Below are 23,031 nucleotides of genomic sequence, written 5' to 3' on the forward strand. Positions count from 1 at the left end.
ATTACTGATTGAATTTTGGATTTTTTTGTTTGTTTGTTTTAAGCCAAAAATAACAAAAAATATACCAATGGCAGTAAAAACACAAGAAAGGTATAGAATATTTCTTTTCTAGTATTTATTAATGCGCCTTTACATACATGAACAACGATTATGTTATTTACACGTCTTCAGCATTAACCTTAGAGAAGTCTAGGTACATGCGCTGAAAATGACTATGAGCACAAAGTCTGGAATACGGTGCAAATTCATAAAGAGACTCAGTGGAAATTCAGCAGTCGGCGTCCAAGATTCGTGCTATTGAAGTTACTGCGAACAGCAACATGTCTGAGACTGGCTGCATCCATCGCCTCCTTTCTTGCACATTATTGGCTGAAAGAAAAAGAAATTCAAATTACAAAATTGGATTTTTTTTTTTTTGCCATAACTGGAGATCCACAAGTTGGGGAACACTGCTCTAAAGCAATAAAAGTGAGTCTCCATCCTATACAGTGCAGCTAACCCTATGGAAGACTCATCACATGCCGATCTTAGGGTTGTTCCAAGTTTACTGGGTAGGCCTATCTCAGATATTTTGTCATGCGTGGATAAGGCTAAGTTGCTCTTTGAAATACGTGGTCATATTGTGTTAGTAGGCCTAGACTGCCCTTAAACTGGCTTGGAGAACAAATAAATAAAAACGGGGGTTCCTTTCTCTGTTGGTATTTTCAAAAATTCACTTACCACAATGCCGCAAGAGCACAAACATGCCAGCAGAAGCAGAGCAGTCATCACTATGATGGCGATACCCCAGCCTGGGACATCTGAAAGAGGAAGACATTGGAATGTAATACATGAAACACGGGGGGGGGGGGAGGGAAGCAATATATAGTGGTCATGGAAAGCGTAGGTAATGCGGAATATCATTTTTTTCTATCCTTATGGTCATATTTAGCATACATGGATGCTATACATTATTAATATATATATATATTTTATATTTTTTTTTGTTTCATACTTACAATTACTGTCAAAAGTACAATTACACTGCGCATCTGAAAACGAAGAATAAAAAACATTAGATATTTGCAAAAATTGCAATGAACGAATGAAGACACTACTGCTTGGTCAATGTTATCAACAGATTCTGTATTTCTAAGTCTGACTAAAGGTGGCTATACATATTAGATGGACATTGGCAGAGGTATTGGATGTAACAAAGCCAATTTTTTGCCCTGGTAGGAGATAAACCAAAACCAGAGGAGTCTGGTGGCAGCTCAGTCCTCTTATTCCAATGAGAAAGAAGGATGCTCAACAATGCAGAACATAGATAACTGTCTATAAAACAAGCTTTTGGCCAACAAGTATCTAAAATCCTTGGCTAGGTTAAGGTGCAAAGCCTCCCAATAGCTGGTTATAGACATCAGATAGCAGATCAAAGTGGCCATATATGTTCAACGAATATTGACCAAACTATCTGGCAAAAATGGTCCCACCATCTAATGTGTATGGAGGTCTCAAAGGAAAGTAGTATTTTAATATACTCAACCAATTTGCTAAACTGATATGATACATGTTATAAATTAAAAATAACAAAGTAAAAAGAAATAATAAGAAATAATAAAAAATACAACAACTCAATTGTTGCTCTATCTTGCCCCATTCAATTTCTATTTTCAATGTATACATTGCTTATGATGATTCATCCCTTTAAAAAAAAAAATATATATATATATATTCTTTTTTTAATCTAATTTTTTTATTCTAATTTTTGGCTTGTACACTATACACATTTTCTTTCTTAGATGTGGTAGTAATTATTAAGTCATTGGAAATGGTTAAAAAATTGCTAATTGTAAATTTGAAGGTACTTTAAAAAAAATATTGAATATTATTAAGTATAATCTATGTTTTCTCTAAGAAAGCTACTTTAAAAAAAAATAACAATTAAAAAAATAAATTACTATCCAAGTAAAGAAACATTATAAAATATTTCTCCTAAGGAGTTAGATCAACCAGACTCTTAGCAGATTTTGGACCTGGCTAGTTGTACTTGAAGCCTATGTAAGTTAACAGAAGGGCCACTGGAATACTTACCTGCACTGTGTAGGCTTAGGATGGCAAGGACGGCAAGAGTCCAGAGAGCTGTCTTGGTGGTGGACTTTTGAGCTGCCATGTTAATGCTGGTGTGAAGCTGGAGAGGATGTTAGTACAAGAGGAGCCTGAAGCTTCTGATGTTCCTCATCTCAGATGTCCAGCTTTATATACCGCACCGGGACACAATCATGACACAATGTAATACCATGTGCACCCAAGACATTCCCAAATGTATGAGTGACTGGATAAAGTCAGAATAATTATAGAGCTTGGCCAACTGGCATCTTTTTATTGTGTTTTTATTACACGGAACATAAAGTAGAGGCTCTTTCTACTCTGAGCTATTTTTAATTTAGGTCAACAATTTACTTCACTGTTACATGTGCATTTCTGCTAATAGGCTCATTAGACATGTGCACTGAGCCATAAAATAATGCAGCGTTTTTCTTTGAAGCAATCCAACACAATGTCAATATTGGTTGAGTGATAGTTCTCTGGGGTTCTCAAAAGATCATCAAAAGTTATTTCCCATTCTGTGGAATCTTTAAGAACCCTTTCGAGACAGAGAACATTTCTACATTGTGTTGGATTGCTTCAAAGAACTAGCTCATCTGTGGGAGTACACCCACTGGGACCACCACCAATCCCAAGAATAAACTTGTCCCCAAAACGAGCAGTATGTGCAGCTAGGGCTTCATTCATTCTCTATGGGGCTGTGGAACATTGCCTAGCTCGGCAATGTTTGGAAAATCCATAAAGAATTAATAAATGACGCTCTAAGGGAGAGATTTATCAAAACCTGTCCAGGGGAAAAGTTGCTGAGTTTCCCATAGCAACCAATCAGATCGCTTCTTTCATTTTTCAGAGGCCCATTCAAAACTGAAAGAAGCGATCTGATTGGTTGCTATGAGCAACTTAGCAACTTTCCCTCTGGACAGGTTTTGATAAATCTCCCCCTAAATATGCACTTTGTTTAGAGGACCATTGTGGTCGGACCCTACTGATTAGCTAGTGCTCCCCTAATCTGTTGTTCTTGGGTAACCCCTTTAAGATGGGAGGGAAAAGGGTAAAATTGCTGAGAATTATTGTCATTTTTGTTCTCGGCATGGCCTTGTGTTGATTTCCATTAATGATTACTTGTAAATGATTTGCACACTAGCAACCAAAGTGAAATCCTCATTTTATTGGGTCTTGGAAACTTACAGTAAACGGAGTCTGTCTATGACTTGTTGTTATATGTTACGATTGAAAAAAAGTCATATGTCTATTAAGTTCAACCATGGAGAGGAGAAGATGGGTAAAAGGGTATGGGTGGATGAAGGGGAGAGGATACTATATTTTTAAATACCCAATAACGTTATTTTGTTTTAAGAATGTATCTAAGGCTGGGTGCACATCATGTTTTTACCAATACGGGACCATATACGGCTGGGGGGGAGCTAAAACCTTGCGCTGCTGAATGCCGCCCATATGTAATTCTTTTCAATGAGCCGACCAAAGTGAAACACTGACTCTGGTCGGCTCATTTTTGCCCCGTATGCGGTTTTCCACCGGACCTCAAACCGTGGTCGACTACGGTTTTAGGTGCAGTGGGAAAACCGCATACGGGGCAAAAATGAGCCGACCGGAGTCAGTGTTTCACTTCGGTTGGCTTATTGAAATGAATTACATACGGGCGGCATACGGCAGGGATACGGGAGCGCAAGGTTTTAGCTCCCCCCAGCTGTATGCGGTCCCGTATTGGTAAAAATGTGATGTGAACCCAGCCTAAGCCTGTTTTGAAGCCCTCAACAGTTTTTCCTCTGAGCAGTTCCTGAGGTAGACTATTCCATAAATTCACAGTTCTTATGGTAAAGGTGGCTTGATAGAACCCTTATATAAAATCTTGTAATCTGAGTATCAAACTAATGGATGAGGTCTAATTGTTTTGTATCTGACCAAAGACATCAGTTGACAGCTGAACATTGAATGTTATTTATATGAAGTGCTAGGTACCACTGGTGGAAACCCATTCCAGTTTAGACAAAATGAATCAAACTACATTTGTACTATACACATAGTCTATGTGGACAGCCTTCACGCCCCCTCCCATAGACATAAATGTAGGGGGCATCCCAGCAACAGGACCCCCGCGATCAGACATCTTATCCCCTGTCCTTTGGATAGGGGATAAGATGTCTTTGGCCAGAATACCCCTTTAATATATCAAACACCATAGAAGCATTACTGGCTCTACTCTCACTACTACAATACCTGCACAAACTCAGTGACTTGTAGGGTTTCTCAAAGTAAGATAAATATGTTTTTGTCTCCCAAACAGTGACCTACAGAATAACAAACTCCCTCGGCTGTCACTTATTCTATATTTTTCATAAAAAAAACCTTCATCATTACAACCTCATCTCATAGGTTTATGCTGATAAAGAGAATGACCAAAGTGGGAATAGGGAAAGATAAAGCTTTCAACTGTGACTGCTAGAGTAAGGCGCTGCTGTGACTCCGTGCTGGAAGAAAAAAAGACTGGGGGGACCTGCTGTGCCCAGTGAGGAAATGCTAGGGAAATTCCTACTGTGGAGAGGGGTATTGCTGTTAAAGGGGTACTCCATTGGAAACATCTTATCCCCTATCCAACGGATAGGGGGTAAGATGTTAGATCGCGGGGGGGCTGGGCAACCCGTGATCTCAGGGCTGGCAGTGGCGGCGTCCGTAACACAGAAGCTTGCTGCTTCCGCGTTTGTGACATCATGCCAAGCCCCCTCCCATAGACATGCATGGAGGGGTCGTGGCGTTCGCTCCATGCACCGAATGACAAGGGTACCGCAGGGGAGATCGCTTTGGATAGGGGATAAGATGTTTCCAGCAGAGTACCCCTTTAATACTGGGGAGTGAGGGTGACACTATTGTAATTGTATGCATACGAAGAGTAATACTGTCTTGACCATCGAGGGGACTACATGGACTGTTCTTGGGAAAACTACTAAGGCAACACTGTGAAAGAGAATGGACACTGCTGTGACCACTGGTAGGTGGGTAGAGGTGCACCTCTACAATTTTATTCACTTTTATGAAAAAGGACTATAGCGCAGCACTGTACACTATTAATTTTGAATTTGGTGCCAGAACACCTTAACCATGAGTCTATTTTCCCCACTTCACTGCATGTAACTGTGCATATATAAAAGACTCGAATTGTGAGAAGAAAAAAAAAGAAAACCAAGTACACATTTTAGAACAATTACAAAAAGTGACGAATTGATCTAAAAAAAATGCATTAATGGGGTAGCACATGTCGAGAAGCTTTGGCGCATTGTCAATGTTCTAAAGTGAGCCACAGTTTTTAACATTTCTGTTGTGAAAAGTGAAAAATTTGAGCAGAAAAAAAGCAACAAAAACTAAATGAACATTTCATAAATAACTCGGATTGTAATAAAGACAAAAAAAAGAAACCACCCACTTTTTTTGGAAAATTAGCTGAAAAGAAGTATAGAGTGGAGAAAAAACAAGAAAAAAATATATATATACCATAAATATGTGAAACATTTACACAGAACTCCAACAGGACATAAGGACCTATATATCAGTATAGAACAGGTATTAAACAGTTATTAAGCAGTTACATAAAAGCTAATAGTTGGGGTTCCCTGCTAAAGGACCCCTCATAAGCCACTCATGTAGGGATGAAGCAGCTACTAAACCAGAAGGGTCAAAATGAGAGACCCCTTTTTTAATTTTAAATTATTTTAAACAATGCCTCATTAAGTCATCATATACATTGGGCCAGAAAACATATCTGTGTAGTTTTCCAACCAATCACAGTTTTGTTAGGACATAAAAGCTGAGCTGTGATTGGTTGTTATGGGCCACTAGCGCTTTCAGGCAGATTAATAAATCTGGGCCATTGTATTAAAGACAAGTAAATCAAGTGATTACAGACATGACAGCATGGATGGCGAAAGAATTTCTGGATCACTTTATTACTAGTATAATGCAAAGGTTTTATTGGAGTTCACATCAGAGAATGAATAGGTCACCAACAATGATGAAGATGAGTTATGCGCAGAACATCTATTCCCAGTGAATAGTTTATATGCTTTTGTATATAAAAATGGCATCTACATGACAAATAGTAAATCAAGAATGCACAAGAGTTGGGTGAATATGTGTGAATAAATGTGCATAATAAATGGGTATAATAGATATGTGTAATAAATCTGTATAATAAATGTGTATAATAAATATGCCAATATAAACATCTCAAGCTCTTTCTGGTCATACATTTCCCTAGCTTTGTGTTAGAGGGTGTTCAAAAGTAGATAGATAGGGGCACCTACATTGTTATCATGCTGTGCTTTTTGAAATACCTAGAGCTTAAAAGGGTACTCTACTGGAAAACATGCTGTATGCTCCACGGTAAGTTCTTTTCTTTTTTAATTTCCTTTCAGTCTGACCACAGTGCTCTCTGCTGACACCTCTGTCCATGTCAGGAACTGTCCAGAGCAGGCTAGGTTTGCTATGGGGATTTGCTCCTGCTCCGGACAGTACCTAAAATGGACAGAGGTGTCAGCAGAGAGCGCTGTGGTGAGGCAGAAAGGAAATTAAAAAAGAAATTAACTTCCTGTGGAGCATACATCAGATGATAAATACTCAAAGGATTAATATTTTTAAATAGAAATAATTTACAAATCTGTTTAACTTTCTGGCACCTGTTGATTTAAAAAATAATGTTTTCCAGTGAAGTACCCCTTTAAGATTTTTGCACCATCTCTCAATTGGTCTTGACTCAAGACCAATTGAGCAATGATACAAAAATCTAGGGGCTTTTAGTTGACTAACATGACCTTCCTCAAGACGCATGAGGAAGGTCATTATTTTAAACTAAAAGCCCTTACATAACTTCGCCTTCAAGCACTTACTATTCACCTGTAGTGTTGCTCGCGAATATTCGCAATGCAAATTTTATTCGCGAATATCGCATATTCACGAATTCGCGAATATTCGCGAATAAAGCGCTATATATTCGTAATTATGAATATTCGTTTTTTTGTTTTTGTTTTTCTCACAGTACACATCACAGTGATCACCCCTCTCTGCTTCCAGCTTGTGTGGTGTAAAGAAGGCTCTAATACTACTGTGTGAGACTGGCGTGCGAATTTTCGCACATGCGAAAATTTGCATATGCTAATTTTCGCATATGTGAATTTTCGCTTATGTTAATTTTGGTTTTTGCTAATTTTCTCATATGCTAATTTTCACATGCGCGAATGTTCGCATATGCGAAAATAAAACTCGGATATTACGAATATGCAAATTTAGCGAATATAGGACGAATATTCGTCCATATATTAGCGAAATATCGCGAATTCGAATATGGCCTATGCCGCTCAACACCTGTGTCTAGATTAACAAAACTCTGTAGCCTCGCGAACATTTGTAGTTAAGGGTTGAGGTCAGCAGCTGTCTAGACATACTGGCCCTCATTTACTTAGAAAATCGGGTTGTAAGTCTATCTTGCTTTCTTACCCGACTGCTTTTTTCCCCTGGTATTTATTATTACGTCGCATCCTGTTTGTCGCACGTGGGTTTTGTTGGTTTTGGTTTCCAACTCCTCTGAGTTGTCGGGAAAAAATCCACAACAATTCAATAAATTCGGGTTGGAAACCTTTATAAATACGTGGGAAAGCTCAGAAATGTCGGGTTGCGCCCCTTTTTCGGGTTTGGGAGAATCCACATCGGGTCCGTCGGGAAAAAATGTTGCATCATGTCGCAGACTGGCGCAGGATGTCTGCGACATGTCGCAGACAAAGATGCGCCAAAAAAACCCGACAAAAGAAGTCTGGTTTAGAATAGTAAATGAGGGCCATTGTGGAATCATATGTAAATTGTAGAAGACACAAGGCGGCACTGCAAGCCCGGCTCCACCGAACATACAGGGAGGAGGATTCTCAGGGAAACACTGTGGGCTGTCAGGTAGATGAGACTCATGGCGTTGCTAGGAAACACCAGTAGAATATCTCAGGCAGTAATACAGACGTAAAGATACATATAATCCAGCACTCAATGCCAAGCAAATTTCTCTCCGTTCCTCTTCGGATTTCCCGGTGGACAGGAAGGTAGGTACGGCATGGGGCGCTCAGAATGCCCTTCGCCATACCTACCTTCCCGTCCACCGGGAGTTCCAAAGACGAACGGAAAGACACTTGCTTGGCAGTGAGTGCTGGATTCTATGTATGTTCATTTCTGTATTTCTGTCTGATATTGTGGAATCAGGAATGTAGGTCTGGGTGAAGGTCATCTCGGCACCAATGCTTTGATTTGGCAAGACCATTGTTATAGTATGAGCATTATATGGGTTTATCTTGTAGTATGGCAGAATTGGTAAATTCACAGTAAGTGAATGTAAGCATACCTTCAATAAGCATATATCTACCCTAAAATAGGGCAGATTTGATGGACCAAGTGGCCTTCTTCAGTTGAAAAAAGACTAATGTCCCCCAAGTTCAACCAAGGAGAAGGAGATGGATGAGGTCAAGAGGTTTAAGTAGATGAAGGGGAGGGGATGTGATACTATGTTTCCGAGCATTAGATGTCCATCAGATATTTGTGGTTGGATCTCTTAACCTGCATACAGTTTGCAGATCATTGGAGATTAAAATGTTGACAATCACATAATATTTGGTTACTTAATATAAAACTCTGAGACAGACATAAATAGTAAAATGCATTTTATTGTGGTTTATATAAATATAAAGATTCCAATAAATAATAAAATACAACATGCATGGCGTTCACCTTGAAACCAATGGTACACATGCCAGTAATGATATTTTACTAGGAATTGGGAAAACAATACTGTATGAAAGAGGTTGGGAGTAGGGTAGAGTTCATATGTGGGACCAGAGATAGTTGAGACCCTGGTCCTGAAGACATTGGGCGGGCTCCATATAGCTGGGGTTCCAGGTATCAAGATTATTGATATTCAACAACTACTGATCCAGAAAACAGAAATCCAGACATAGAACTTAGGGGACAAGGATGAGAAATAGACTCGCATCTAAAAAGACCAAGATGAGATAGCAGAGAATACTTTCAAGGTTTCCTTTGCCTGTTACTTTCCAAGTGAAAATCCACAATGACTGTCTCCTCCGTGACTCTTGCACATCAAAGGCTGGAAGAGAAATAGTTACAGTGTGAGAACAGGTTTGATATCATGGTCAAAAAGCAATGGGAAAGCTAATGGTTGTTCCCAACCACCCCCCCCCCCCCTGCATGAGAGACCTGTGAGGTTTTCTAGCACCATCAGAGGACAAAAGCACTATAATTTCTATGTATTGATTGAGGGAGCAACGATTTTGCAAATGGAAACAATATACTAAATTTGAACCTTAAAGTAAAGACAATATTTATGGGGTAGTCTACTTTGGACAATCCCTCTAAGTTAGTCTGCCAATGATAAGCTAAGCAGAGGACTCCCCACCGCTGGAACACCCAGGGCCGCTTCTGTCTATAGGCAAAATAGGCAGCCATCTGGAGCACCCACTTGATGGGGGTACCTCTCTGTCAACTGCAATAAAGTTAGCCAACATCTAAAGCACCCGCCCATCTGAAGCACCTGCCCATCAAGCAAAACCCTGCCATGCTACCCCCACCCGTACTATAATAGTTGTCATTTTTCAGCCTGCTGAATGAGCGCAGCACCACTTCTGAGGCAGACAGGGGCAATCACTAAGGTCAGATCTGTCCAACGCGCATGCCTTCATACATTGGAAGGCGCTTTTGCCTAGGGTGGAAAAAATCCTTGCACCAGGCCTGTGTTCGGTGTGAGAACTTGGCACCAAATCTTCAATTTCCCAGCAAAGCCACCACTAGGGCCTTTGGAATCCATAGCAAATGTCCCTCTTGTATCTGCTGCTAAGGGTCTTGAATAGTGGACTTCTTTCTAGTACCATCTCTGAATACTAAGTCACCCTAAACAGTAAGTAATCGATTCCAACTCTTCTAGTCTGATGACAAATTCAGATCAAGCAATTTGTCGAATGTGTAAACTTCTCCTCCCTCTGCCTGTGAGATCAATAATCCCTTCAGGTCCTCTAATTCTCAGTTAATCCCTATAATTTTCCTGTCATGACTTAACCTCCTGGAAAGTATTGAAGAGCATCTATCTATGAACAGAGAAAGACTCACCACACAGCACAAGCTAGCCAGCATGGAAGCCAGGATCAGAGATGTTAACACCAGAAGGGCCACACCCCAGCCAGGCACTGTAGAGAGAGAATCGGGTGTTAGTCGGAGAGGTCGGAGCAAGACCTGATCATTCATATATTGTGGGCAATAATAGTATTTCTTCTTTATATCTAGTAATGTGTTTGGTCAGTATTATGTAGCCAATGCCATAAATGGGTCCAAAACAAATTTTTGCATTTTTTTTTTCCATTTGTGTCTGTCCCACTCTTGGTTTTGGCTAAAAATATTGACAAAATGTTATGTGTGAACTCAGTAGAAGTCTAGAGATGGAAATGAGAATTCTCACACAAAATTTCTGGTCCTACAGCAGTGGTCTCAAACTGTGGCCATCCAAATGTTGCAAAACTTCAACTCCCAGCAACTCCCAGCCAACGGCTGTCCGGGCATGCTGGGAGTTGAAGATTTGCAATGTCTGGTGGGCCACAGTTTGAGACCAGAGCCCTATAGCCCTATGGGACAGTATTCAGTCATGAAGTATATGCATTGCCATGTATACATACATGCTTTCAGCCATTGAGTGTTCGCTATTGACACATCTCCTATGGAAATCTATGTGCAGAAGAAGTTATGTGACTGACATTGCACATAAATCACGAGAATATTGGCACATGCAATGGATGGTGTAGACATAACAGTTCTGTTTCTTTCCTGGGCTCCTTGGTGGTGGGTGTTAGATATAGAAAAGTATTGTATTCCTGGAACTATTTCTACATGCATGGGCTAAAAAGGTCTTTATCTTCCTTCATACTCACCAGCGGTAGAGTTTGTCTGAGCCTCTGTGGAGAGAAGAAAGCATACACATGTCAGAAGATCTCTTTTGAGTGGAATTTCCCTTAAGCCCAATGTTATTGGAAAAAGGATGATCAAGAAAGAAAGGAAAGTCCAATCACGAGATGGTACATTTTATATAACTCATATGGATATATTGAAATAGAGAAGGACCAACTTGAAAAATAGGCATATAGGTTCCTCTAAAGTGGTCATTCAACCGTTCTCATATGCTGGGAACTATTTCCCAGACGAAACTCTCCATAAGTATTGTTTTTGAGGACATCCAGATATCTGTCTTGAGGCAAGGAACAACAACAGGTCACCAAGACAAGTGAGAGGTCAAATACAATGGAAATCCTTACTAAATTGGGTTTCCTTGGTGTCCCTGTGGTCCTTCAATATGTCCCCTTGTCTGTAGCTCCTAAAATTGTAATTTTTCTGCATATTATGCCCACTAAATTGTATATATAAGAGGGTCATCTCAAAGGAGCCCAACCCCTAAAGAGCAATATCTGAACCTTAAAGCTTATCCATTGCTTCTCTGTTGGTACCCATAGAAAATCGGGCTTGATTCTCCAACAAGTAACACAAGTTTTCTCCCAAAACCATCTTGAGATCCAATTTACGGAAGCTCAAGGGTCAATGGAAAGAAGGAAGAGTAAAGAATTTAACAGTTGAGAAGTAAGATGTTCTAAGACAGTATGACCAGAATAGGATCAGTGAGGGAGACAGGAAACAAATGGAATCTAACGGCAGGTTGTAAGGAATGCTCCATCGATAAGTATTACAATCAATAGGATCAATAAGATCTGTCCTTACCTGCAACTTGTGGACTAAAGATCATACAAGCGGCCAGTACCAAAAGACCAGCTTTGCACAGGATTTGTTCGGCTGCCATCTTGGTATGAGAGCTTGGTTCAGCTGAAGCTGTTATTCCTAGGAGGGTTGACTGCGTTGTGATGTCCCTTCCTCTGAAAACCTGGATCTTATATACGGCCGGGTGACGGGACAGTCACTACGTTAAGTGGATAAGGAGACACCCAAACCTGCATGACCATTACGTTAGAATTCTGAAGCCGATGAGTGTAGGGCTTTGCAGGATTAGTGATAATTGTTCTAAAGTGTGACTGATTTTAATGGTTTAGGACTGACGTGTGATTCTCTATATTGTTTATCTGTGATATTTACAAAGTTGACACCGTAGAGTAGATATACGACATGTTTGGTTATTTCTTTTTTTGTTAACTTTGTGTTACATGTTTGTGATCTGCGGTCTTAGAACATGGATAGACAATGGGGAAATTTTTAACTGGTTATCTGGGTAGCATTGTGCTTATACTCAGAAAGGTGGTAAATTAATTCAAATAAATTACATAGATAAACAAATAAAACTTGTGCCACCATTAATAAGAGGCCAAGTCTTCTTAATACATTTGGATCATCTCACATTTTCCACTAATTTCTGAGGGGAGAAAAAGTGTGGAGGACAATAATTTATGCAGATGAAACAAATGGGCACCTTTGTATGGTAAAAACTTGGAGAGGTTTAACAAAGTCCTCCAAATGACTTTTGCTTGAGCTCAGAGTTACACTTTTTATTCATTGGACTAATCAGTCACATGGAACAAGTTGCCATTTTCATAACCTTTTTTCATCACATTTTTTATTTATTTTTTGGTCAAGTTTCTGGTCACCGGATTCCATAACCATGAGAATACAAAAAAGAAAAAGAAGAGGTATAGCGGCACTCATCTGTTAAAATCTCTAATGCTTTATTGATTTAATTCATTACAATGAGCCGGTAGGCAGAGAGAGATGTATTCAGGTGCAGCAGACTGAGCAACTGGCGGTGACGGAAAAGCAAGGAACCACAAAACGCTCTATCACCATTAGTCAGCTTTGGCTGAATGCATCTCTCTCTCTCTCTCTGGGTGAGTGCCGCTCTTCTTTTTCCATTTTTTTCATTGGACTTTGCTGTTTGTGCTGCATCCCCGATAGACTGCCATATACCCTCTGTTTCCCTTGGCACCCTCTATTTACTCTGTACTTTTTTAGGTTTTGTCTGGTTGCTGCCCTTACCCCAGTAGTACTGCCGCCCCTTCACTTATGAGAATATATTTACCATGTTTGAATTTTGTTTTTTATTTTTTTCTCTCCCATTGCCCTCTATGCTCCAGCAAAGTGGAAAATAAATCTAATTTGCTTGCCCTTTTGGCTTATGTTCACCATGGAACATAAGCCATTATGAACAAACTGATCACTATTACTTTTTTTAAAGATTATTATTTTTTTAAACTTAATAAATAAAAATATAATATAAACAAATAACAGTACAAATAATAAATTAAATAAATACAAATAGAAAAACTTATAAATAATATCTCTGATACAAATCAGAGATTGTACATGACTAATTAAATATAAGCAGGTCTTTAAAGGAGGTTTAGTCAATATGTGTCTTTCTACTCAATGAATGTAGTCCTCCAACCATCCTCCAATGGGTGTCCCATTGTTAAGGTGCACAGAAATCAGCTCTAATATGAGAGAGAACCAGGATGATGTGGTGACGGGGTGGTGCTGGTGATAGTGTAGGGTCTATTGGTGATAACCCTTAAATGTTGTGACGCCAGGGTGCGGTTTCCTCAATGTAATTGTCCTACCACCAACCGTCCCACAAACGGCAGGGAGAAATAACGGAATGTCCACAGCAGATTTTATGAAGTACACTTGAAGTTACTTTACTGTAAATTTTATGCAACGGCATGTAACAGAACAGTCTTTTAGAGAGAGGACAATGGCTACAGGTTCCTCACAGGTTTGCTGGGACTCAGGAATCAATGAGCTTTGTTTGTTAGCTACTGCGCTACTATTTTTAGGAGATTTGAGTTTCTAGTAGTCACACAGAATTCAGTAGTTGAGTTTTGAATAACTCACATTTAGTGGCTGCGGATTCTTAAGCTTTGGGCCTAGCTTGAATTGATGAATTGTGCTCAGATGTGCTTCTTTAGTGTCCAGGAGATAAGAGAGAATTTAGTGGCAGCAGCCCCTTATATATTAAGGGGGTGGGACAAAACTCATTGGTCAGCAGAACCTGTCATTCCTGACCCAGTGATCTCTGGGTATCACATGACCCAAAGGTTCTTAAACCATAATTCAATTAATTTAAGGCATGTGACCTCTAAGGTCCTATACAGAGGTATTCCTACATAACATATTAAATATACATATACGGTAGATACATTAAATACTATTTATAGGAGGCGACTAGGGGTTAGCCCTAAAGGAGAACCCTATGGTCATGGAGGGGCTCTGGCTGAGGGGACTTTTAGACAAAGGGACAGGACCAGGTCCTGTACGGGGACACAACAATGACAAATATCAATTCCTGCAGTGGCTCAACAGGGGAAATGTAGCAATTACACCACTTGGTCCTCCAGAGACAGGCAGAAGCTGTATTTAGTTACCTTTCACCCTTGCTAATTCCTGGAGTAAGCAATACCCCTTCATATTATTTTGAAATAATCTCATATTTTTATAATTGTAAAGGAATAAATGAAGACAAGAAATCCCATTTTGTCTATCACCAAACTAATGTAAAATGTGAAGGTAAAATATAGATTCTCTGTTTTATATGAATTTAGAGACTTTATCATGTAGTTCCTATATATATATATATATATATATATATATATATATATATATTGTTACGCCGAGCGCTCCGGGTCCCCGCTCCTCCCCGGAGCGCTCGCTACACTCTCGTTACTGCAGCGCCCCGGTCAGATCCGCTGACCGGGTGCGCTGCGATACCGCCTCCAGCCGGGATGCGATTCGCGATGCGGGTGGCGCCCGCTCGCGATGCGCACCCCGGCTCCCGTACCTGACTCGCTCTCCGTCGGTCCTGTCCCGGCGCGCGCGGCCCCGCTCCCTAGGGCGCGCGCGCCGGGTCTCTGCGATTTAAAGGGCCACTGCGCCGCTGATTGGCGCAGTGGTTCTAATTAGTGTGTTCACCTGTGCACTCCCTATGTATACCTCACTTCCCCTGCACTCCCTCGCCGGATCTTGTTGCCCTTGTGCCTAGTGAAAGCGTTCCCTTGTGTGTTCCTAGCCTGTGTTTCTGACCTCCTGCCGTTGCCCCTGACTACGATCCTTGCTGCCTGCCCCGACCTTCTGCTACGTCCGACCTTGCTTCTGTCTACTCCCTTGTACCGCGCCTATCTTCAGCAGTCAGAGAGGTTGAGCCGTTGCTAGTGGATACGACCTGGTCACTACCGCCGCAGCAAGACCATCCCGCTTTGCGGCGGGCTCTGGTGAATACCAGTAGTGACTTAGAACCGGTCCACTAGCACGGTCCACGCCAATCCCTCTCTGGCACAGAGGATCCACCTCCTGCCAGCCGGCATCGTGACAGTAGATCCGGCCATGGATCCCGCTGAAGTACCTCTGCCAGTTGTCGCTGACCTCACCACGGTGGTCGCCCAGCAGTCACAACAGATAGCGCAACAAGGCCACCAGCTGTCTCAACTGACCGTGATGCTACAGCAGCTACTACCTCAGCTTCAGCAATCATCTCCTCCGCCAGCTCCTGCACCTCCTCCGCAGCGAGTGGCCGCTTCAGGCCTACGACTATCCTTGCCGGATAAATTTGATGGGGACTCTAAGTTTTGCCGTGGCTTTCTTTCACAATGTTCCCTGCACTTGGAGATGATGTCGGACCAGTTTCCTACTGAAAGGTCTAAGGTGGCTTTCGTAGTCAGCCTTCTGTCTGGAAAAGCTCTGTCATGGGCCACACCGCTCTGGGACCGCAATGACCCCGTCACTGCCTCTGTACACTCCTTCTTCTCGGAAATTCGTAGTGTCTTTGAGGAACCTGCCCGAGCCTCCTCTGCTGAGACTGCCCTGCTGAACCTGGTCCAGGGTAATTCTTCCGTTGGCGAGTACGCCATACAATTCCGTACTCTTGCTTCTGAACTATCCTGGAATAATGAGGCCCTCTGCGCGACCTTTAAAAAAAGCCTATCCAGCAACATTAAAGATGTTCTGGCCGCACGAGAAATTCCTGCTAATCTACATGAACTCATTCATCTTGCCACTCGCATTGACATGCGTTTTTCCGAAAGGCGTCAGGAGCTCCGCCAGGATATGGACTTTGTTCGCACGAGGCATTTTTTCTCCCCGGCTCCTCTCTCCTCTGGTCCTCTGCAATCCGTTCCTGTGCCTTCCGCCGTGGAGGCTATGCAAGTTGACCAGTCTCGCCTGACACCTCAAGAGAGGACACGACGCCGCATGGAGAATCTCTGCCTGTACTGTGCCGGTACCGAACACTTCCTGAAGGACTGTCCTATCCGTCCTCCCCGCCGGGAAAGACGCACGCAGACTCCGCACAAAAGTGAGACAGTCCTTGATGTCAACTCTGCTTCTCCACGTCTTACTGTGCCTGTGCGGATATCTGCATCTACCTTCTCCTTCCCTACTATGGCCTTCTTGGATTCCAGATCTGCAGGAAACTTTATTTTGGCCTCTCTCATCAACAGGTTCAACATCCCGGTAACCAGTCTCGCCAGGCCCCTCTACATCAATTGTGTTAACAATGAAAGATTGGACTGTACCATACCTTACCGCACGGAGCCCCTTCTAATGTGCATCGGACCTCATCAAGAAAAAATTGAGTTCTTGGTCCTCCCCAATTGCACTTCCGAAATTCTCCTTGGACTACCGTGGCTCCAACGCCATTCCCCAACCCTGGATTGGTCCACGGGGGAGATCAAGAGCTGGGGTATCTCTTGTTTCAAGGACTGCCTTAAACCTGTTCCCAGTACTCCCTGCCGTGACCCTGTGGTTCCCCCTGTAACCGGTCTCCCTAAGGCCTATATGGACTTTGCTGATGTGTTTTGCAAAAAACAAGCTGAGACTCTACCTCCTCACAGGCCTTATGACTGTCCTATTGACCTCCTCCCGGGCACTACTCCACCCCGGGGCAGAATTTATCCTCTGTCCGCCCCAGAGACTCTTGCTATGTCTGAGTACATCCAGGAAAATTTAAAAAAAGAGGGGAAGACCTTCGTCTCTCCACGCCAACGCCTCGGAATCCTCAAATGGGGTCACTCCTCCCATCTCGCAGGCCATGCGGGCATCAAGAAATCCGTGCAACTCATCTCTCGTCTCTATTGGTGGCCGACTCTGGAGACGGATGTTGTTGATTTTGTGCGGGCCTGCACTGTCTGTGCCCGGGACAAGACTCCTCGCCAGAAGCCTGCTGGTCACCTTCACCCTCTTCCCCCCCTCCCTACTCCCTTGCCCTCTGGTTTGCCCGCTGTGGATGAAATAACTCGTGATCTTTCCACCATATGGAAAGAGACCCAAAATTCTCTCTTACAGGCTTCATCACGCATGAAGAAGTTTGCTGATAAGAAAAGAAGAGCTCCCCCCATTTTTTCTCCCGGAGACAAGGTATGGCTCTCCGCTAAAAAGAGGGGGAGACCCAAGGGGGGGGGGTACTGTTACGCCGAGCGCTCCGGGTCCCCGCTCCTCCCCGGAGCGCTCGCTACACTCTCGTTACTGCAGCGCCCCGGTCAGATCCGCTGACCGGGTGCGCTGCGATACCGCCTCCAGCCGGGATGCGATTCGCGATGCGGGTGGCGCCCGCTCGCGATGCGCACCCCGGCTCCCGTACCTGACTCGCTCTCCGTCGGTCCTGTCCCGGCGCGCGCGGCCCCGCTCCCTAGGGTGCGCGCGCGCCGGGTCTCTGTGATTTAAAGGGCCACTGCGCCGCTGATTGGCGCAGTGGTTCTAATTAGTGTGTTCACCTGTGCACTCCCTATGTATACCTCACTTCCCCTGCACTCCCTCGCCGGATCTTGTTGCCCTTGTGCCTAGTGAAAGCGTTCCCTTGTGTGTTCCTAGCCTGTGTTTCTGACCTCCTGCCGTTGCCCCTGACTACGATCCTTGCTGCCTGCCCCGACCTTCTGCTACGTCCGACCTTGCTTCTGTCTACTCCCTTGTACCGCGCCTATCTTCAGCAGTCAGAGAGGTTGAGCCGTTGCTAGTGGATACGACCTGGTCACTACCGCCGCAGCAAGACCATCCCGCTTTGCGGCGGGCTCTGGTGAATACCAGTAGTGACTTAGAACCGGTCCACTAGCACGGTCCACGCCAATCCCTCTCTGGCACAGAGGATCCACCTCCTGCCAGCCGGCATCGTGACATATATATCAGTCTATTATAAATCACACAGGTGGCTTATCAGTATACGAAGGAAACTGCTAAGAAATCACTTGTCTCTATAAGACTTGATTCTAAGACCTCTCACACTCAGGTTGTAACCTTATTGAGGCAGAGCTCTCCTCCTTGTTGTGACTTGTGTGTACAAGTGGTTTGATGTATATAATTGTTCTTATTATCCCCTTGTGTCATTTTTACTTGCTAATGTTGTAAAAGTTCTGTGATGTTGGCGCAATGTACAGATTTATTAAACGGAAAAAAAAGAAACCTCACCTGACAGATATGTTTGTCAACCTATTAATAATAATAATTATTATTATAATGATAACAATAATAGATATTGTTGTTATTATTATCAGTATTATTGTTGCTATTATTATTATTATTATTATTATTATTATTATTATTATCATCATCAGTATAATGGTTGTTATTATTATTATCATGATAGAATAAGAACAACGAATCAGACCGGCAGACTCACCACGTTTCTCTTCTTCTTTATTTGCGTAAGCAAGGCATAGACAGATACTCACAAACTTGGGGGATAGGACGTGCAATGGGGGGACAAACTGGCAACAGACTCCGTTTCGCACGGACCACCGTGCTTCCTCCGGCCGGAGGAAGCACGGTGGTCTGTGCGAAACGGAGTCTGTTGCCAGTTTGTCCCCCCATTGCACGTCCTATCCCCCAAGTTTGTGAGTATCTGTCTATGCCTTGCTTACGCAAATAAAGAAGAAGAGAAACGTGGTGAGTCTGCCGGTCTGATTCGTTGTTCTTATTCTATCATTTCTACTGTGCCTCAGCTTTGACCAGAGCACCACCACCCTCATCTACATCCATCCACCCATACCACATCGAGTCTAACAATATACAGCAGTGCCGTGCCACTCGCCTTATCTTCTATATATTATTATTATCATCAGTATTATTTTTGTTGTTAATATTATTACTATTATTATTATTAATAATAATAATGATTAAATTCCGTTTCTAGTATTTTATTTTATTGCAATAAGAATAATAATAATTATTATTGTTGTTCATTTTTACTACCACATGTATTATTAGTATTTGTATCAGTGAATTTTTCTAGAAAAAAAACAAAATATATTATATATTACATTATTTATTTATTCATGTTATGTTTAAATAGTATAATAGTAATAAAAATCATAATAACAAAATTATAAAAATAAATAAATGAAATGAGGTTTCCTATATTGTTATTACTCCATTTTTTTATTATAATTTATAAAATAATATAATTTATTATTATTAGTAGTAGTAGTAGTAGTAGTAGTAGTAGTAGTAGTAGTAGTAGTAGTAATAGTAGTAGTATTTTGCTATTGCCCTTGATCAAAATAATATTAATCTTAATTTAATTTTTCTGGTAAAAATAAACCAGAGTTTCTGATGTCTAATACAGCTAATATGCATTATGCAAGAGTCTTGTTCATGGTGAGGATGATGATGGGGCTGATGTGTCAGGTATAATTTTCGTCATACGTCACCTCCCTTTGAAGATGTTATAAATGAACTGGAAACAGATGTAAAGCATCTTATATAATCACATTGGTCATTGTTTGCCTTGACTATTTACCCTCAGATAATATATTGTAATTGTGTTATTACATCTATTCTCTCTGACATGCTGCCAAGTCCATTTTACCCCTTTTGATATATTATAGAGATGTCGCTCATATCTACAACCTGATATAAAATAGAACATATGATCCTGTCCCATTCCTAGTCCAAATTAAAACTTTTATGAGGAATCTGAATGACATAATTGGTGTGGTATGAAGAGGTTGCATACCCATTGAAACCTATAAAATTAAAGCTATGTTTTTTTTTTCATTAAATTAACTTAATTTAAAATATATTCAATGATAAAATGGTAACAGACTAAAGAAAAAGAGTAGTCTGTTGTCCTCAAGTCTCTATGGCCTTTGTCTGCTTTTACATCAATGCCAAATTGGTCTTGAGTTGAAGACCATCCAAGTATTCTGAGGCAGGCTTCATGCTGGTTGCACAAAAACAAGCCCTCATACTAGTCTGTGGATGAAAATATAAAAGAGTTATGATTTTTTGAAGGCAAGGATGAAAAAACGAAAACGTAAAAATTAAATTGTCTGAATCCTTAAGGGGTTAATGGGTTGACATTTTAGGATTGTTCCCTAACAAGGCTTAATTGTCCCACAATTTAATATTAAAACATTAAGTAGTATACCCTCTCATGTGGGCTCAGTGTTTGAACTTTACCCTAAAAGGGGACTTTCCTCAGGATAGATTAATATCTAATTAGCCGTTTGCCGTGGCACCTATATGTTCATTAAAGATGGAAGCAGACAACTCCATACATTATGTAGAAGCTGTTAATGCAGATCAGATTTCAATGGCACAGGTATTTTCTTGTCTGTTATTTTGTAGTGAATTGGAAGAAGCAGGTATGTTGCTGGGGTCAGAGCTCCTTTTATGGATGAAATCTGTGGGCATAGTGCCCACATAGGCAGACCACGCAACCGCTTTGCGGTCCATGTGACATGGGGTCCCGATTGTAGTGAAGTGGTCTGCATCAGCCAAGAGTCCCGCCGCCTTCTTCTCTACAGCCATCCTCGGGGGGAGCTGGTGTTGCGCGGGGAATTGACAGGGGAGGGGGGGAGGTTAGTGGGGCATCCCAGGGATCTTTTGCTTTGGGTCCCAATTTATTGTAGCTATGCCCCTGAATGACATAATCCATTAAGGAGTTAAAGGGGTACTCTGCCCCTATACATCTTATCCCCTATCCAAAGGATAGAGGATAAGATGTCTGATCGCTGGGGACCCCCACAATCTTCCTGCTGCACCCAGCATTCGTTTAGAGCATCGGGTGCAGCGCTGAAGGCGCGTGACATCACGGCCACGCCCTCTCAATGCAAGTCTATGGGAGGGGCATGACAGCCATCACATCCCCCTCCCATAGACTTGCGTTGAGGGGCATGGCCATGACGTCACGAGCCTCCACCCCACATCGCCAGTCATCCGACACAGAGCAAAGTTCGCTCCTTGTACTAGATGTCTGTGGTGCCGCAGCCGAGATCGGGACCCCCAGATAAGATGTCAAGGGGTGGAGTACCCCTTTAATGATAAGAGGAAACCCCCTATAACTCATGGAGGACTATGCGGTATCCTATAAACATTACGCATAATATGGAGCTCTCATATATCATGGTTCATTATGTTATAATGAAGGAATGCTGCATCTGTAAACATGAACCGGTCCCCAAGAATCGTGAAGCAGATGATAACAATTTACTGGAGGCCGAGATACACAGATATATTTTCTGCACTTTATTAACAGGCCTGTATATTTAAGGTGAGGTGACACATTTACAAGGGCTGAGGCTGCACTCATAAATTACAAAGCATAAACTCTGCTACCAAACTGACAGATCCCTCATTATCCATGTGACTCACCCGGCAGGAAGAGGCCATTGTAGGAAAGCAAGAAAAGGGCCAAATACTGATTGACAAACCTTCTACGTTATGCGGAATCATAGCAGTTATATTATTGGACAGTATCATGAAGTGTCTGCGTTTTAGCATAATTGTTGTTTAAAGTATACCTGTTAGTTGGAAAACAGAAGTTTTGATCAGCTTGGGTCTCAGTGCTAAGACCCCCACTGATCAGAAGAACGAGCAGGGAGAAGCAGTAGCGCACTTCACTCCCCATCTTGCAGATATGTGGCATTGTCCATTCAGAGAAGCTGGACAGTAATAAAGTGAACTACCGCTTACCCCGGCTCATTCTTCGGATCGGTGGGGTCTCAGCACCGAAACCTCAACCAATCAATACATTTGTCATGGGGCATATCAGTTTTTGGGGGTTTCTTTTGAATGACAGGGGCATTCTACAAAATTTTTGTACATTTGGCTAATCCCAAAATATACTGGAACCCCCAATGAACTGCTGTAAACAGTGGCATAGCTTTGTCGCTGGTGCTCAATTCCCCCACAGTGCCTCTACAGGAGAAAATAAATGGGCACTGTCATTCAGAAAAACCTTTGACATGTCAAAATCGGCAGGGATCTGAGTGTTCAGACCTCCAACGACCAGGAGAACGAGCTGAGAATAGTTTGCGCTCATCGCGTTCTCTCCCAAATCCGTGTCACATGTTTGAGATGGTCTCATAATGTTAGTCTATGGAGCGTGTCTCTATCCTGTGACACAGAGCAAGGGGAGGAGCACACGGCAGTGAGGACTTCTCCTAACTGCAGAGAGTATGAAAAATAGAAGGGAGACCAATGTGCCCCCTCTCCCCATAGGTAGAATATGTTGTCCATATACCTCCTCCTGGACAGAGCAGTAGACATGTCATTCATCAGATTCTGCCACATAGCATTCTTCACATTGGTCCCAATGGCTGTGCCATGTCTCTGCACATAAAAGTCATGGAATAAAAATGTACCGACACCTGGCTTATCAACAACTGTGCCGAGGAAAAGTTGACCAGTTGCCCATAGCAACCAATCAGATCGCTTCTTCAAATTTCAGAGGCCTTTTTAAAAATAAAAGAAGCAATCTGATTGGTTGCTATGGGCAACTGGTCAACTTTTCCTTAGCACAGGTTTTGATAAATCTCCCCCCATGTGTTTTAGGCATATGCTCTACAGATTATAGGCCATTTTGGTGTCTCAATAGGAGTACAAACTATTTGTGTCCAGCGTGGCAAACGATGGTCTACT

General features: G+C 42.2%; 1 long non-coding RNA gene across 1 annotated transcript; it reads right to left on the reverse strand.

The window, feature by feature from the left end:
- Positions 1-8,819: 8,819 nt before the first annotated feature.
- On the reverse strand, positions 8,820-22,751 carry LOC130291201 (uncharacterized). Its single transcript, XR_008847820.1, has 4 exons — positions 22,634-22,751; positions 11,067-11,090; positions 10,255-10,331; positions 8,820-9,238 (listed from the first exon to the last, which is right to left on the reverse strand). It is a non-coding gene; the product is annotated as an uncharacterized LOC130291201 (long non-coding RNA).
- Between the last annotated feature and the right edge of the window lie 280 nt (positions 22,752-23,031).

The sequence above is a fragment of the Hyla sarda genome, chromosome 9 (genome assembly GCF_029499605.1).
Source record: "Hyla sarda isolate aHylSar1 chromosome 9, aHylSar1.hap1, whole genome shotgun sequence".
NCBI lineage: Eukaryota > Metazoa > Chordata > Amphibia > Anura > Hylidae > Hyla > Hyla sarda.